This window comes from Azolla caroliniana, unplaced genomic scaffold (genome assembly GCF_043228905.1).
Source record: "Azolla caroliniana isolate FFs.n. ecotype wild unplaced genomic scaffold, voAzoCaro1.0.p SCAF_3, whole genome shotgun sequence".
Taxonomy (NCBI): Eukaryota; Viridiplantae; Streptophyta; class Polypodiopsida; order Salviniales; family Salviniaceae; genus Azolla; species Azolla caroliniana.
In genome coordinates, this window is record NW_028230438.1 from 22583747 (window position 1) to 22597649 (window position 13903).

General features: G+C 38.8%; 1 long non-coding RNA gene across 2 annotated transcripts; it reads right to left on the reverse strand.

The window, feature by feature from the left end:
- Positions 1-448: 448 nt before the first annotated feature.
- LOC147866653 (uncharacterized) lies at positions 449-10654 on the reverse strand. Of its 2 annotated transcripts, XR_015529514.1 has the most exons (4): positions 10373-10654; positions 9451-10255; positions 1871-2189; positions 449-1834 (listed from the first exon to the last, which is right to left on the reverse strand). It is a non-coding gene; the product is annotated as an uncharacterized LOC147866653 (long non-coding RNA). The 2 variants fall into 2 exon arrangements; XR_015529513.1 differs by lacking the exons at positions 9451-10255; positions 10373-10654 and having other exon boundaries at positions 1871-4052.
- Positions 10655-13903: the final 3249 nt, after the last annotated feature.

Below are 13903 nucleotides of genomic sequence, written 5' to 3' on the forward strand. Positions count from 1 at the left end.
CACATTTTATGACCAAGAGCATGTTGACTTGAAGACAGATGGATGAAAAAAAGCAATATCTAAACAAACTCTAAAAGAGATAAAAGTAAACTAAGAGACGTAACAAGGAGAATTGGTAGTTAACACCAATTTGTTTGATTATGATACATGCTGTAACATCTTAATAAACCCAATTAGAAAAATTGATAGGTCCATCTTATAATTGATATAGAATCTAATGTAATAACCACAGATAGTGACTCCTAATAATCAAGAATCATTAACTAGCAATTGCCAAAATTCCTGTTATTAACATCCCTTAGTGGTATCTATGTTTACTCTTCACCTCGGCTTGACTAAGGTCAAGTTCTATCTTTTCCTCACTTAGCTTTTTTCTAAGTTTATTTGAGTCGCTATTACGAAACATGAATGCTACACTTAATGACATGGCGCTCTTAACACATCCATGCAAATTTTTAAATCAAACTTTTATCCTAAATGCAAATTCACATTAATTTATATTACAATATTCTACAAAATTTGTGCAATGTGCAAATGTATTAAGTTGGTTGATCTTCCTAGACCATTTCTCACACACTCACGATTGTCATTCATGTTTTGGTGATGTTCATAATGTGATGATGATAACAAGAAACGGACAATAAAGTTTCTTTGATTAGTTCCACAAGGAATTTAAGTAAAATAGCCAACCTCTTGCTCAACCTATGTTTGTGTCATCTTGTTAAAAAGATGCAAAAGCCTTAAGCCTTGAAGTTGACCACTTTGTTTTTGTTGAGCTCTTTTTGTTGGAGCTTGGAAGTGAACATCTTTAAGTTGTGCCATGTGTCCTATAAGGTCTTTGTATCATGTAGGCACGGTTATGTCGATGAATAATCCTCCCCCTTTGCTATCATGTAAAAGAACTAGAGAATACAATTCTATATAGAGCAATAGACTATGTAATATATGTGTGTTTTACAAAGAGAGAATTATACACCAAAGCAAGATGAGGAAAGTTTACAGAAATAATGAAGTCAATGATAATCTACAATATAATTAAAAGTAGATAATCAACTATATAGGACTATGTGTAAGCACATATAAAAGTTAAGAGCAATCTGATGAATGGGAGAAGTACGTGATACCTGGAATATCTTGTTCATTAATGAAATCACATCTCTCATTCATCCCTAATGTTGACGAGAAACCTTCCTTAAGCTTATTACAGCTAGCAAATTATTTGTGAAGAGCTCGCAAATTTACATACGAAAAGAGAGAGAACTACCAATGTAATGACCCCTATCTATGAGACAATTCCTAGCTCTCAAGCAACTTGCTTATTGGAGAAAAGATAATTGTCAACAAAGGATGCATAGCTACAAATGAAGTCTAGAGATAAAGAGACTTAGAACCTACAAAAAACTTATAGAACCCACAAAGCTACAAAGGAGCACTGAAAGGACTTTTGACATTTCCTATAGAAGAACATCAAGTTAAAAACAATTTAACATACAAGCTAAAGTATGGCCAAAACAAGAACATACGAACCAACCCTCATAAGTTAAACAACTTGTAGGAAATCCAAAACATCTCAATGATGAGCAAAGCTCAAAACGGAAAAGCAAGAGATCAAGCACTCAACTACATTCCAATGGGGTTGAAACCAGAAGTGAACATTCACATCAAAAGCTAGGATAGAATACCCTGCAAAGTTCCAAAAGTCATTTTGCACTCATAGAGGTGCCAACTAGGGGAGCTATGGGAAGGTAAGCTAAACCATGACTTCTACAAACTACTTCAAGATATCCATTGCTGGAGAAGTAGCCTCTAAGAAGGAAATATGTTAGATATTACACTTAGACATATACACATGGCCATTGAAGAACATGACATAAAAAGTGCTTTAATGATAGTTAAAATAGAGGACATAGAACAATCCCTAACAAGGATAAATAAACATGAAACAACTAAAGGCAAAGCACGAGAAATCCATAGCTTGACTGCAAATAATGACTCAATGAGGACTCACACCCTAATAGCCCTAGTAGAATCATAAAGTTAGATATTTTATATCATAAGTCATAGATGCCTAAAGGGATCAACACGACTCATGCCTTGGAGCTTCCAAAGGTCCACTATTTACCCTCGAGGGGTCACCTTACTCACAATGGACAAGCAAAATGAGGGCCATCACTTCCCAATGGCAAAGACTGCATCATACATCAACACATAAAAACACGTACCTCTCTATTCTATGCAACCATGGAAGCCTTGAAGCTTTCAAAAGTTACCTAAAATTAACACACCAAACCATTACATTAAATAAGAAATATGTTAGTCTTAATTAAATAAATAGTTATTATGTAAAAAAACATTTGAGGCGTCTCAATTAAATAGATAATTACAAAATAAAAAGTATATATATCTCTATTCATTAGTGTAAAAAAGCTACATGGAAGGAAATGGCTATTAGTGAATACAAAGGTGAGAGAATGAGAACCAATAGGTAGCCCGAGTGTTGGGGCACCCAACGGTTGCTTTGACATGAGACCTCTTGCCCTTTTAGATAGGTTAGAAACCCCAAAGGGTCCCTTTCACATTACAAGCCCATTGTAATTAGCCATTGCTACCTAATAAAGGGTAGTTCTCCATAATTAAAACACGACCATATCTTTTGTTTAAATTCGGCCTATAACCAATATTCTAAATTAAAAATATTAAGCCTCATGGGGTAGTTAAAACTAAAGAATATGCAATTATTCTCTTAACAAGCAATATCTCTTCATGTGTTTTTTGTTGACCTATTGACCGGTACAAGGAGTGCAGAACGGTGAAATCATCGATGGGTTATAGATAAGTCGAGAGGAGAAGAGACCACCAAGATCGATTTGAGCGCACCCGAATCATAGACAAAACTTGGAGTAGGTGAGAATTAGACGAAGATAAAGGGAGGGGAAAGGGAAATGAGGGATTAAAACACTAATAATAAAACTCTAATTAAGAATAAAACACTAAATAAGATTAAAACATACCTATATGCTTGAGCAAGAGAAAGAGAGGGATTAAACAAAACTAACCTTCATTAAGATAAGGTTTACAATGAGATTAGGGGAAATGAGAAGACTATATAATATAATGAGGGGGATTGTAGAAATAGGTTATAAAGAAAAAATTAGAAGGGGTTGAGAAATAAAAATTAACTTGAAGGGGCTAAAAAAGGCTAGAAAAAAAGTCAAGGAACTGATGGAGAGGGGTAGGGAAAAGAGAAAAGGGAGGGGTATGAATGAATATAAGAGAAAGTAAGAGACAATTAAAAGGAAACATAAAAGTAAATTTGGGAAGGGTAGGATTGGGAAAACAATTAGAGGGGGGCGAGAAATACTACAATAGAAATTAAAATTAAATTGAAGGGGTTAAAAATAAAAAGGCTAGAAAGTAAAAAAAAACTCAAGGAAACAAATGGAGAAGGTTAAAGAAAAGAGAAAAGGGAGGGGTATGAATGAACACAAGAGAAAGTAAGAGAAGATAAAATGAAAAATCAAAATAACATAAAGTAAATTGGGAAGAGTAGGATTGGAAATAGGAGAGGGTGGGGCAAGGGTAGAGTTGAAATTAGGTGGAAGTGCGGAGATGTAAGTTCGTAACAAACATCATGCTATGCGATAGAGAGTAGGGTTGAAGATACAACATTTCTAAAATTAATACAAAGTCTCGGCTACCAAGTGTAGTTACTCTTGCCTCTCCCATATCTCACTTTCTTTTACCTTACCTTAGCCTAGTCTCTTCTCTTTGTAAATCCTTCCTCTTTCTTCACATATTACTCTCCTTACCTCTCTCTTACATTTTAGTTACTCTTGCCTCTCCACTCTCTCTCCCCTTTCTCTTTTTCACGTTTCCCTACCTCTCTCCACTCTCTTCCCAATGTCTAATCACTCCTCTCTCTCTCCCTTTCTTCTATTCCTCTCTTCCTTTTTTCTAAGTTCCCCTCTCTCCACTCTCATCCCTATGTCTAATCACTCCTCTCTCTCTCTCTCTCTCTCTCTCTCTCTCTCTCTCTCTCTCTCTCTCTCCTCCTTTTCTTCTATTCCCCTCTTCCTTTTTTCTAAGTTCACCTCTCTCCACTCTCTTCCCTATGTCTAATCACTCCTCTCTCTCTCTCTCTCTCTCTCTCTCTCTCTCTCCCTCCCCCTTTCTTCTTTTCCCTCTTCCTTTTTTTCTAAGTTTCCCCCTCTCTAGTTCTATACCTCCCTTACTCTCCCCTTTTGTTTCCTATTTTTGCCTTTATTGTTACCTTTTCATCCCCTTAGATTTTTTAAACACCCACTATTACCCCTTGACATTAACTCTCTCCCCCTCATTATATTATATAGCCTTCTCTTCTCTCATTCCCCTTTTTCAATAATACCCATTAACACACCTCCACTCCCCACTCCTTATTCTCATTTTTCTAATGCCTCTCCTAAACCTCCCTATATAAACATCATCAACCCCCAAAGGTCACTTAGCACTGATAAGCCCCATAGGGGGCGAAACTAGTTTGCTCATGGTCGTTCCCATTTCCCTTAATCTCATTATAAACCCTATCTTAATGAAAATTAGTTTTATTTAATCTCTCTCTCTCTCTCTCTCTCTCTCTCTCTCTCTCTCTCTCTCATAGAGATATGTAGGTTATGTCACATACTAATGGAGTCCCTAGGGAAGAAAGGATATGTAGGTTATGTCACATACTAATGGAGTCCCTAGGGAGGAAAGGATATGTAGGTTATGTCACATAAAGATAGAGGATGAGTATCACTTTACATGCAAGTACCCAACCTACGCTGAGATAAGGGCAAAATACCAAGATATACTTGGTTCCTCTCCCACCCTCCCCAAATTATTAGATACTCTAGATATAAAGAAATTAGGCAAATACGTTCTAGAGCTAAAACAACACAAAGAGAATAGGTTACAAAATGTTGACAATAATGTTGTTAATGTTCACCAACACATAACAAATGAAGTTTTTCAAGAACAGGAGGAGACAACGAATGTCGACACACCTACACCACTCAGCCTTTCCCTTGATAAGGCAAAAAACCAAAGAAGAACCAGACGTCCTCGGGTGCCGGGTTTCAAAGCAACTCGACGTGGTGTGGAAGCAATAATGAAAATAAGGGACTGTGAGCTACATCACCTAGAAGCCATGGCTAGGGCACTCTCTACACTAAAACCACGGGTCACACCCTTTTCGAGAGGCTTGGGTGGAAATAAAATTAGGCTTAGTGTAAAGTCACTTCCTTTATCAAGTATACCACGTATTGTATACACTACTAGAACTCTTTTAGCTTAAATCCTATGTTTACTTTATTTTCTTTTAGTTATGATGACTGGATAAACACTCATTTTGTTGTAAACCAATTGTCTCATGGGCCAATTTTGGCCTTAGAAGACGTTAATATATCTTTCTTTCTTTCTCAAGCATATGGGTATATTTTAATCCTATTTAGTGTTTTATTCTTAATTAGAGTTTTACTATTAGTGTTTTGATCCCTCATCTCCCTCTCCCCTTCCTTCATCTCTTCTAATTCTCACCTACACCAAGTTTTGTCTACGATCCGGGTGCGCTCAAATCAATCTTTGTGGTCTCTTCTCCATCTCGACTTATCTACAATTGTTACCCGTAAGAGTATACGAGAAGGCATAAGGGTAGGTGTAATGATATGATTAATGTGTATGTGTAAAGTAAATGAGTGTATGAGGATGTGTATGAGTTTAGACATATACACAATTATGATGTGCATCTGTACAAGAATGTGTAACAATCTTATTTATAACGGTCATGTAACCGTTACATTGGATGTATTATATAAATCCCTTATGGACATGTAATGAATAGACATTTTTCACCTCTCATTTTGTGTCATTTTGTATGTATTTCGCTCTTGCTCTCTCTCTAACTTAACCCCCTTGGGAGGGGGGTGAAGCCATTCTAGGTTTTACCCCCCACCTAATAGCACTTTTAAGTTAGAGAGAGAGCAAAAGAGAAAGACAAATACAAAATGACACAAAATGAGAGGGGAAAAATGTTTATTTATTACATGCCCATAAAGGGTTTATATAATACATCCAATGTAACGATTACATGACCATTATAAATAAGACCGTGACACATTCTTGTACATATGCACATAATTGTGCATGTGTCCAAATATATATACATATCCTCACACACTGATTTACTTTACACATACACATCAACCACATCATTACACCTACCCTTATGTCTCCTCATATATTCTTACGAGTAACAACAACCTATCGATAATTTCACCATTCTACACTCCTTGTACTTGTCAAAAGGTCAACAAAAAAACATGGAAACATAAAGTACAAAACAAACATAATCACACACTCCAAGAGCAAGCATCCTATCACTTATCTTAGATAACATGGACATCACCACCTTGTCTCACACCATGCATTTTACTAGTAACCATGGCAAAAGGACATCAAACACCATTGGATCTCCACTCCCAAACACTTTGTTTCCCAAGTGGCCAAGTTTGAGTGACCCAAACTAAGAAAATGGCTATAAAGGAAATACTCTTGGCCATATCAAGTGTTTCAAGTAGGTACTTAATTCATGTGAAGCATACATCATTGAGTTTTAAACCCTAAATGACCAACTAGGGAGGTGATTTCACTTCAGCATGGATTTTACAAAGAGACTTGCTTGACAAGTAGCTAAGTGGAGTCCAAAAGAAAACGATTCTTAGTAAAGCAAAAGGTTAGTGAAGTAATAAGTGATTATATACTTAGAATGAGGGATTTGCATTTTAAATGAGAACGAAAGGATTAGCGAAATGACTCTACTTCAAACCAAGCAATTGAAGTAGAAGATATGCCTTTGTTTTAAAGCAAGGGTCTAAAAGAGAAATAAAGTAGGCTTCATCACATACTATAAGCCCATGAAGAGATGTTATGTTAAGGTAAGTAATGTTTTATTGTCTAGTTTTAATAACCCTGTAAGGCTTCACATTTCTAATTTAAAATAACAGTTACAAGAATGTAAGAAATATGACATATTGTAATTTGTGGGAAAATACAGTTTTCTTAGATAGGAATGGTTAATGACCAATGGATTTCGAATATGAAATGGGACCCTTTAAGGTTTCCAATTTGTATAATAGATTATGATCTCTCATGTAAAAGGGCCTTTGTATGCCCTAACTTTGGGGCTATCTTTTGGTCTGGATCCTCTCCCCTTTGTATCCTATAATATATCATTTTCCTCCATATAGCTTTTCCACACTAATTAATCAAGATATACATGTTTTTTACTTAATAACTATCTACTTAATTGAGGCTTCGTGTCTACTTCTTATGTAATAATTATCTATTGAATTAAGATCATGAAATTGCTTAAATAACATGGCAGTTAAATATGTGCTAATTTTATATTAAATTACGAATAATACTTCTACCAATTGCATGGAGTTGAGATGTAATTGTTATTATGTGTTGATGTATGACATGGTCTTTGGCATTGAGGGGTGACATCCTACAATCACTTGATTATCCACGTAGAGGAAGGTAACTCCTCGAGACTCAATAGTGACACTTTATGTGAAACACTCCAAGGTATGAGTGTGTTGGCCCCTTCAAGGAAACAGAATTCATACTACAATATAAAAAAACACAATTGGTAGAAAAAAGAACACACAAACTTGATGACAAGGGTTCAACCTTGTAGTAGCATGCACTCCTCAAAAAATATTGGCACAAAACCATCACATTGTTCTACACATCCTCCCTACCACTCCAACCCATGTCCTAACTTTTGGTATCCCCAATCCCATAAACACCAAAATGTGTATAGGCTATTTGACACCTTAGAGATAATCCCACCAAATGTACAAATGGACAACCCTTTCCACTCAAGTGAGCACAACATCTAACACATAGCACACCCTATGCATGGGGATTGGAGGATAGTGTCTTTAGCCTTCATCTCACAACCATTCTTCAACCACCTCATCATTCTCTACATCACAGAAAACCCAACAAACCACAACCCCCATGTACCCAAATTCCCCCTCCCCTAGGTTATCACTCCACATAGATAAACGCCCAATAGAGCACTCACCATGAACTAGGCTACTCATAGAAACCAAGATTGGAAAAAGCCCTCCCATTCAACCCCTATTTGGCTCACCCCTTACTCCAACACTTGTAATCTCTCACAATTGACGCATAGCCTCTCTCCATGTAGTTATTTGCGTTCTATCCGCAAATAGGAATCAAAGGAACTTTATCACCTGACTTTCTATAGTAGCAACATTAAATAATGAGCACATTAACGCACCTAAGCAAAGAGATTGTGTCACAAAGCACTCTAACCAATTGTTGGGTTTTCTAAAGCCCGACTTCCAAGTTCTTACCCTTTTTTTATGACACGTAGTGTTGGGAAACTGGGTCCTAACACGTAGTTCCAAGAGGATACTTCAACGGAAGTTGTCACAAAGCCTTCTTTGTTCCCTCTTCTAAAATTGTTTTAATGGCCAAATCACTTCTCAACACAAGTGGCAAGTTTGACCTTTCTTTACAAGTCCCCCTTACTTATCCTTTCAATAGTGACTCTTCCAAGGAAAACATGCTCCAAGTCATAAAACATTTCATGAAACAACACCTAAATGGGATGGACCATACCATCTACCATTCTATATTGAGGCCCAATCTCAATTTTTGAAACCCAAAGTACCACAATTCCGAACACCCTCATTGGGTTCTTGGATTTTTTTATGGACCTAAATTGTGAACTTATCTCGCTACACATTGTTGACCATGCTAGATACTAACAACATACCTACAAGATCTTGATACAATGGTTTACACTTGTTTTTTTCACATTATTGCAAGTTCAACTATCAATCTTCTAACCTAACATGAAGTATGATTTCCTCCACCTCTCTAAAGACTTGCAAGCTAACTACAACATCTCCCACTCGCTCACATGCACCAAGTCAACCTCCATTCATCACCTAGATCATGCCCGAAACTCCACACACTACTCTAAACTCCACACACTACCTTGAGTTCCCACTCTTTTTTATATCGCTCTATAAGCCTCTTTTATATGAGCACCTCCCTTTAAGCCCACCACCACCTATTGTTGGAGATCAAATTAAGGGCCCTCACCAAAGGTTCCATTGCATCCTCAATGCATGTACCCAAGAGGTTGCAGTTACTAAGATACAGGTTACCATAAGCTTTGACTAGTCATGGAAAAGAGTTATAATAGATACTAACTTCTATCTATTGATTTTCTATACCTTCCTCCATTGATTAGTCATTTAATTGAGATTGAATATTGCATTAAGTCTTAAAGACTTTAGTAAATTTAGACTATTTGTTATAATTAACTTGTAAGATCAAGGGAGAATTTATTAATAAGAGAGACCTAATTCAGATAGAAATGCACACAAATACCTGATGAAAAATCACATGAAGTTGAGATATGATTTCCCTTCTCTCGAGTATTTGTGGATACTTCTTCTCGTAAGGCTAACCCAATCCAACAACTTTAGTGCAGTAACAACCGTGATAATGTGCATGGTTGGCCTTTGCATGTTGCTGCCGCAGTCAAGGTTCAAGTTTTGAGATATCTCCCAACAAGCCTCGTGCTATTGTTCAGGTATCCATGAAAAATCTCCGGTCCTCATTGCCGTTGTATTTTTGAAAGCCCAGGAAGATAATTTGTACGATAAAAGAACATTTTCGTGCATGTAGTGAGATCTCAATAGTGAGTAGGCAGTGCACAACCTAGGTTTGTATGACAAGTGGAAGAAAAGTAAACTTTGGGTTCAACATTAAACACATAAATCATATACTCCCAAGTTTTTATCGTATAATGATTGAAGAAACGTTGACAAATTCTAAGTACACTCCGCACATGCCAATAACAAGGAAGAATTTCAACCCAGTACTTGAGAGGGTTGTAAACACGATCAAATTCTTGATCTTGCAACTGATTTGCTGCATTTGGAACACAGATGTATGCTTACACACATTTGGAATATACATCACAACCCTTATCTAGGAAGAATGAGTAATGTGCCTCGTCTTCTCCGGTTTCAAAGCATAGAAGTGTCATCTTGTCAAAAAACAAAAATTGCACCTCTCTTCAATACCTGGCCCCTGCCTTCATATTACACAACACCTCTCTTCGTTGATATCCTTTTTCTTCGTAGCTTGTTGGGGCCCTGCACATCTAGCTTGTATAGCTCGCACCACTCTTCGTTTTCAGTTAGGTTCTTCAATCTCTAACTTGTAGCTTTGTAGCTAGCAACTCTCTTTGCTGCTATTTTGGTTTTTTCTTTGCTACCGTCCAGCTTAATTTCTAGCACCGCACTTCATTGTTAGCTCCTTCCTTTACATCTAGCAGCTCTCTTTATTGAAAATCAAAGCTTCGTATGGAGGGCTCTCTTCCAGACTACCAATGCTTTCGCAGGCAATTCTACAAATCTTCTGTAGGCGAGATCGAAGAAAAATAGCATGGTTGGAGATACCTTCGGGAATTCTGTGCATTGACGACAGTGAGAAGTTCTGTGGCCTACCCTGAGAGTGAAATTTTTAGGGTTTTGATTGTTGGTGAGGAGAGCTCGTGATGGAGGGAAAACTCGACAGCAAAAATATTAACCGTGAAAGAAAGAATGCCTAAAGTGCAGGTATATTTATACTTAGGGCTGCCTCAGGGCTATATTTGTAATTTTATGGGAATGAAGGGGCCCTAACATGGTGAGCGGCTTGTTCTAGAGTCTACACCATTTTCCTCTATGCTTTCGAGAAGCCAGAATAAGCTCTCTCCCAAGGCAATCGGATTTTCGGAACAAGGCTCGCCTCTAGGGGCTGACACTACTATATCTCGTGTCCCTATGGATTGCCATTTGGGTTCCTTCGACTCAAATTCATGTTTAAGGTGTCTGATTACCGATTGTCACCATACAATTGTGGCACGTTTGGGCTCAGTCCGTCTCGTGGTTCTAGACATGGTGAGGGGCTTGTTCTAGACCATTTTCCTCTATGCTTTCGAGAAGCCCAAAAACAGTTCTTCGAAGGCAATCAGGTTTTCGGGACAAAGCTCCCCTCTAGGGTCTCTCTAACATTATTAGGTCTTGTGTCCCTGTGGATTGCCATTTGGATTTTTTCGACTCGAAGTTAGGTTTAAGGTGTCTTATTGCCGATTGTCACCATACAATTGTGGCACATTTGGGCTTGGTCCGTCTTGTGGTTCCTGCAGACATCTGCTGTGGCTGCCTCCTTTTTTTTTTGCATGCCATTTACTATTCAAGGTGGTGGTCATAGTTCCTTTCAATGTGGTATCACGTTAATCTCGAGAAATAACATTGTTGCCCTTTGTATTTTCTTGTTGCTAATGTGTCAGGATGTTAACCCATCGTCACGTTTTCTTAATCAACATAAGCATTACCTTTATGTGTGTTTGCATGAATTTTATTGTGTTGTAGGTTAGAATATTTCAATTATGGCTCACCAAGTAGTTGTTTGTTTGAAGTGTAGGAATGAGGGTTAGCAATTTGGGTTGACATTACATTCATTTTGTGTTTTCTCAAGTCATCCTATGTGGCCTCTAATAGATGACACATTATCGGATCTTGCATACTAATCACTCTTCTAAGAGTTCATGGAGTGACAAAAGTGAGATTAATTGTGAGCCCGCACATCATATGGGCTGAAGGAATGTTAAGCCCTTGGATAACACCACGACTAGTTGTGAAGAAGAGCGCATCAACAAGGACACAATATGGTTAAAGGACCTACGAAGAGGGAATGACAAGAGGAAAGAGGGCTAAAGGACATCGGAGTGTGAAAGGCCCATACCCTAAACGTGAAAGCTATATAAACCACATAGTAGTGGCTTTGTGGGGGTTCTCCCATTTGTAAAGATCTCCTATTGATTAGAGCTAGAGCTTCCTCTCCTCTTTCTTGTAAACCTTTGAGCTTAAGAGAGATTAGTGAAGTGTTGAGTTAGAGAACACTAATCTCTCTCCTTGTTGGTGCTAGACCTCTTAGCAAAGAGGGTTAATAAACATACTCTTCCTTCTTATTGTCTATATCTATTAACCTATTGTCTATGAGAGAGAGCTTGAGAGAGTGAGAGAGATATCGTGCTCAATCATTTACTAATCGTTAAGTGAGTGTGAGGCTCGGAGGTATCCGACAACCATCTCCGCTCGATTCGCCATCAAGAGGGTATACGCCGGTCCGAATCCCGCCACGACATCGAGGAGCTTACTCCATCGATACATAGATCCTTAACAAGGAACCACCAAATGCATGGAGTTTGCATTAATCTCAACCTACTATAAAAGCTTATTGAAAGATTGTGGTTATTATTTGTATTGCTATTTCTACTTCCCAACAATGATCTACACTTTCATATTAAAGGACATTGACTTTTGACTCGTGTGCCATCTAGTCATCGCGCAAATAAGAGCAACCCTTTGTCGAATACCTGTGTATAATGGACGTATTCACACCATCCCGTTTTGGCCATTTATGTAATTAGCATAAAGGGTAGTTGCCCTAAGTCGGTCACTATATATAGTGACCTTGTAACCTCTTTGTGAGGTTGGTTGTTGTATTGTTGCTTTATGAAATAAGAAACTCTTTTGTGTCTCTCTCTCTCTCTCTCTCTCTCTCTCTCTCTCTGTGTGCAACGACCTACAGTCTGTCATACACAGGAAATAAACAGGAATCGAGTGCTTCAAGATCTTCCGCACAGACGACATTGCTTCCAACATCTGGTATCAGAGCCTGCACAGTAGTCGGTTCTTCAATCCGCTGTCGGCCGTCGTCTCTGCATTCGGTTCCCTGCGTCATTCGAAGAAGAGAGAAGAAGAAGAAAAACCAGGTTTGCATCTCATCGCGTTAGATCATCTTTGTTTGGAGTAAGCCAGCAGGTTGTACTCCGCTCCCCGTGATCGTAACCGCTCGAGGTGAAATCCCCTTGTGCAACCCTGACAACAACCCAAATTCATGCTTCATCTGGCTGATCGACATTCGGGAAGATCAGTCGGATCCGTCTCTCTCGTCGCTGCAGTCAACCGAAGCAAAATCGGTTCAGATAATCGGTTTTAATAATCGGTATTCGGCATATATATCCGACTCGGCAACATTCGGGAAGACCAGTCGGTTCTGTCCCTCAAGTTACCGGAGTCAATTCGAGCAAGTTCCGAAGCCGAACCGACTCGGGTTCAAATCCGACTAGAACGATATCGGGTGAGCCAACCGGCTGCACTCCAACAAGGTTCGTAGTCAACTCCGAACCGAGCTTCGTCAACTGAAACCGAATTTGATGGCATCAACATCCGGCTCGTCAGAAATGAGTCTACGAAAGTTCGATGGATCGAACTTCAACTTCTGGAAGGAACAAATGCAGGACTATCTCATAGTCAAGGGGCAGATCGATCCCATCGAAAATGAAGAACCTCCAGAAGGATACAAACCAATTGAGTGGCAGAAGCTGGACAGAATCGTCCGCGCCACGATTCGGATGCACCTATCGGAATCGGTATACTTTACGGTGCAATCGTGTACGACAGCATTCGAACTGTGGAAAACACTGTCGGACACTTACGAAAAGAAGGTCGCCGCAACGAAGATGTTTCTGATCCGGCGCCTCTACAACCTGCGGATGAAAGAATCCGATTCGGTTCAAGCACACCTCAATGAGTACGAAAGCATCAGCTCCCAAATCTCATCTCAGGGGACGGCAATCGAGGATGAACTCAGAGCAATGATACTCATGAGCAGCCTTCCCTCATCATGGGAAACTTTCGTCACAACCGTGTGCAACGCGTCAACCACGGCTGTTAAATACTCCGAAGTCACGAGCGCAATCCTGACCGAAGCAGCTCGGAGA